This window comes from Pteropus vampyrus, unplaced genomic scaffold (assembly GCF_000151845.1).
Source record: "Pteropus vampyrus isolate Shadow unplaced genomic scaffold, Pvam_2.0 Scaffold81, whole genome shotgun sequence".
NCBI lineage: Eukaryota > Metazoa > Chordata > Mammalia > Chiroptera > Pteropodidae > Pteropus > Pteropus vampyrus.
Window position 1 is genome coordinate 7490023 of NW_011888862.1, and position 4979 is coordinate 7495001.

Here is a 4979-nt window from a genome sequence, read left to right on the forward strand (position 1 = left end):
GCACAGACGGAATCCCATTCTGCGGAGGCATCCCGGGTGAGTGATATGTCCGTTAAGTCCTAGAAGTGCTGCCAATGAGGCAAATACCGTCCTCCTGGGGGGAAGGAAATCTTGTTTCCCGCTTTGCGCTTCCTCCGCTTCCTCTCACTTCGCCCTCTTTCAATAATCTCTCTAGAAAGATCACCACTTTCCCCACTTCCAGCCAGTCCTCCCAACCCAGCCCCCGCACTGCGCTCGCTCGCTCGCTCTCCCCCCACTTTCTCTCTCTCTTTTCTCTTATTATCTTCGCGTCACTTTCTTTTTCTCTCTCATTTATTCAGTTTTGAGAAATCCCAGGAGGATTGTCATTTCAAAACGATAGCCAGGAATGAGTCCAAGAGAAATGACAAATATCAAAGTCCTCTGGCCGTCGGAAGATCTAGTTCCCGTCTCTGAAAAGACACCGACGACTTAGGCTGCTGAGAGCCACCGTTCTTTTACAGCCGAGGTCCCAGAGCTGCCAAGAGCTGGATGGATATAGCTTTCCCCAATTATCGTAGTGTTTCAGTAAAGGCTCCTTCGGGGGAAATGCTATCGTGTGGGGAGTAATCACTGATGACTCCGCCCCCGGGAAAGGATTCACGGGGGGCACTTTCCACGAGGTCGTCCTGCACTGGGCTCTATTGCCTTAGAAAACTGCAAAATTCCTTAAAATGAGGGCGCTTTGGAAACTGAGCAAAGTCTCGTGGTCTTATGATATGAGGCTGATAAATATCGCCCATTCCAGACAAGAATTTAAGGCGGACCTTGAGCTGATCCTCAAACAAGCCGCAGCAGCGTTACCTGGGAGCTGGCGGGAAAGGGAAAGGGGCCCGCCCAGGCCTGGGGAGTAGGGGGTCAGACCCCGGAGCGGCACCCGCCAGCCCCGCCTGTGAGGTGACGCGCTCCATTGGAGCAGCACCACTTTGGGCGGGGGCGGGGTGGGGGGACAGTACAGGCTGGACCTTGCTGTGAATGGAGGGTAAGTGCTGAGAGACACCAGTGGTAAGATCAACAAATAATGGGATGTGGCGTGACACTCATCTTTGCTTGAGTTTTCCAGCTGTGAACAGATATGTAGGGCTGGCATTCTTTCCCTTGGCCCTGCTATTTTCTCCATTCCCGCTGCTCAGCCACCAGCACGCCGCCCCTCCTTCCCCAGAAATGGCCAGAATTCACTTTAGGGAATAGTAGCTGTGTGGCCAGGGAGAGAGGTGGCCAAGGACAACTCAGGGAGTTTTGTGTTTTGAGTCTTGTAACAAGGGTCATTTGTTACCGGTTTCAGAGCCAACAAGCTTTTAAGCCCAAGAATCCCCAACTGAGCAAAGCGACGCTGGAGTGTGCCACCAGGGGCTGCCAGCAAGTCGCTCTCAATCCGATCACAGCCCATTGCTCTTTTTTATCGCAAATATGTGTAAACGCTCTCTTTACAATCCTGAAATGCGATTCATAGATAACATTACCTTCCCACACGCATAATTTTTAGATTTTTTTAAAAACGCTGTCATGTGAAGAAGTAATGAAAGCAAAAGTAATGTGTATGACTCAGCATGTCTGCTAGGACAGGGCCACATTAGAACCACAATGAATTGGTCGGATGTTTGCACCTGAACGAGGTAGAATCGCGGTCACGCACTGTGGCATTAAATCAGTGACTCAGATACCATTAGCGGCATTGCCATTGATGATAAAATTTTCCTGTGGTAAACAAGTCTTGGAAAAGCCTAGAACAAAATAAATGATTAACACAGTCTTTCCTCAGTTTACTGAGTAAATACCTTTGTATTTCTGGGAAATCCATTCAAAAACGATTTTTTATTTCCCATTAAAGTGGAGTTAAGGTCTACATCCAGATATCACATACAGGTTTTAGATGAAGGTTTTTCTCCTACCTGAAGGTCCAGAGAAACATTTGAAAGTCATGTGAGAAATAAAAAACGTTTTCATTGCATGGGGTATCAGGCATCTAAGTTCAAAAGTACCCCCACCATCGTGACAGTAAATCCCCACCCACGGAAATACCCATCGTGAGTTTTAGGGGCCAACTCTGCTCCCACTGAGGATCACCGGGGTGAGAGGAGCAAATGCCCGGATGGAGAGAATATGAAATCCATGGCTAAGGTCAGGATTGTGCTGGGGCACGCGCAGTGACGGTGTGTGGGCCAAGGGTGTGCAGGCACTGTGTTGCCTGTCAGCGTGTCTTGGAAGCAGGTGATCCTGCAACAGCATTCACTTTTTGTCCAAGTCCCACTTTTTGGCCCCTTTACCGCCAGCCTTAGAATCAACAAAACTTAAAAATATCTAGAAATCCAGTTTTTATAGGTATAATGTTTTCTCTCGGCCCCAGGTAGATTTCTGAAAATGGCTTTAAGTAGCAATATGAATCAGATATCTAAAATGTTTGCATACTGTGGAACCAGCAATTTTGCCTCAAGAAATGTATCCTAAAAACTAATAGCAATAATTTGGATGTGGTGATAGCTACAAATATGCTCATCAAATATGGTTTACAAGTGCAAAAATGGAAAACCATCTAACCGTGTGTGTATCAAAAGGATTGATTGAATGAGTCATAACTACAATAAAATATTAGGAGTTAAAAATCAGTTGGTTAAAAATATTTAATCACCTGTGGGAGAGGGTTACAAAAATATAAGGTAGCTTCTGGTCTCATTTCTATATTTTTAAATGTGTACAAATGTAGCAAAAATATATCTCTGAGATGTAATATACTGTCTTATTAAGGAGTTTATGTGGGCTCTATGGTTATAGGATATTTTCGCTTTTAAATTTTGGTTTATCTTTAGTTTCCAGAATTTCAACATAGAACATTTTTCTTTTATAATAAAAAATGCTAGTTATAAAATGATGAGAAAATGCTTTATGAGAGAATCCTATTATAGCTATCTGGGAAAATCTGTGATTGCCCCTACCTTGTGTGTGTTTGGTCAATCCCGATTTTAGTTTCGTAGAAGTTGGCAAGTTTATTAAGATTTCCAAGATTTATCAACTGTTAAGCCAGTTATGCAGACAGCTGATGAGGCCTGGTGGATTTCTGTGAGTGGAGAACTTAACACAGAAAGAAGCAGCAAGCTGAGCAGCCACCACTGTCCTCACCTGCCACTGGACAGTCAACCTTTGGCCTGGTTATTTAATTAACGACTTTGGCCAAGTTCTCCAGTGATATGGATTCTGTCCCTTTATTTAGTAGCACTTGGTGGCCCCCAAATGGTAGTTAACTATTGACTATAAAGATAGTAGTCACCCCTTAAATCAGCTGAGGATCCAGCTGATTCATACTCAAAGCATACCTAGAAATAGAAGTTTTTAAAAGTTGCTTTATTAATGAGGACAGCAAGCAGTTAAAAGATTTGCATATTTACCAAATTCTAGTACAATGCTTGGATGGGTCAGGCAGTCTTCTAAGCGCTTGGCAAATATTAATCTATATAAGCTTCATAACAGCCCTATTAGATGAATATTGCCCTTATGCTCCTTTTAAGGATGAAGAAACCCAGACACAGAGAGGTTAGGCGACTTGCCCAAGGTCACACAGCTACTAAGTGGTTGAGCCAGAATTTGAGAGCAGATGACAGCTTCCAGAGTCCGTGTGCTAGGCTGCCTCTCCCTAAGCCTGTTCTTAGCTTTCCAAAGGCCACTTCTGTTTGGGCATTAGCCACAGAAAGTTATTGACAGTAACTTCAGGCTAATTAGCCACAGTCTGCGTGATGAGAGAACAAAGCCAGATGTAGAAGGATTTGCTATGTGATACCATCTGTGGTCTGGTGAAAAAGCCAGCCCAGGGAGATGCAACCCGCAGACGAAAGGAAAGCTTTGCCTCTGCACTTGTCAGGCCGCGCAGAACAGGTCAAAGGCAGCACCAAGCCTGAAACACAGATCTGGTGGCCCCAGCATCTCATGCTTACATTCTCTCAGCTTGAGCACACCCATATTTCAAGAGGGAAGATTCGGAATCCATTTTTTCACATTTCTACATTGGCCGATAAAAAGAGATGATTCTATCCACCATTATTCTCACATCTTACAGTGGATTTTCCCAGGGAACCCATGCTTTCATGAAAACACTATGGCACTTCTTGCAATTAACTTCCCTTGGAGTCCTGTCTTGAGCAGGTATATCTTATCTTCCATATTTATAAAATGCAAAGCTAATGTTAAAATCCTTTTTTGGTGTCTCATTTTTCCTAGGACAAATGTTATAAGTCCTCGAGGAGTCTAAAAGGACCATGATGACCTATTGCCAATCTTGTTTCTATTTCTCAAAAGCGTCTTTGACCTGGAACTGTGCCGGGCACACCCTTCTCCTCCCCGACCTCCACTGGTTAGTTAGCCAACTCAGTGGTCAGATCGCTTTTGAAAGGGTTTTCTCAGCCTTTCCTGACCACCTCCAGCCCCTCAGCCCTCCATGACACTTCTTTACAATGGAAATGCATTCGTTATATGTATAATTATGTGTGTAATTTATCCATTTGATAACTGTCCTCCCTCTTAGACCACAAGCTCCATGACAGCCATGATGTCCCTGACCCCTGTAACTTCAGTGCCTGGGTTATAGGTGTTCGATACATATTGTGAAACGAATGAATGTTCATAAATGTTTGTGATGGCCCGACATGAGCAAATCCCTCCGTAGCTTCAATATGTTGCAGTAAATACCGAAAGGTGGAATGTAGATTTTGTTAAATCGACTAAAGATAATTGTTTCGTATGTGATCACTAATGTCTGGCATCTATACTGCTCTTTCCACAGTGAGAAATTTTCAAACATCCACAAGAGTAGAGAGAAGAGTACAGTGAACCCCTATGTGGGCGCCAGCAGCCGGCACAGCTACCAGCTCGCAGTCATGTTGTTTCCTCCGGGCGCATCCTGCAAACGCCCCCAGGGCAGCCACCACCCGTACCAGATTATTTTAAAGCGCTCCCGGATATCATATCCTCTC

General features: G+C 44.5%; 1 long non-coding RNA gene across 1 annotated transcript in view; it reads left to right on the forward strand.

The window, feature by feature from the left end:
- Positions 1 to 4973, forward strand: part of LOC111741663 — a 15037-nt gene extending 10064 nt beyond the window's left edge. Inside the window, exon 4 of the long non-coding RNA XR_002781053.1 lies at positions 4790 to 4973. This is a non-coding gene — a long non-coding RNA (uncharacterized LOC111741663). The remainder of the gene's footprint in view (positions 1 to 4789) is intronic.
- The last annotated feature ends 6 nt before the right edge of the window (positions 4974 to 4979 follow it).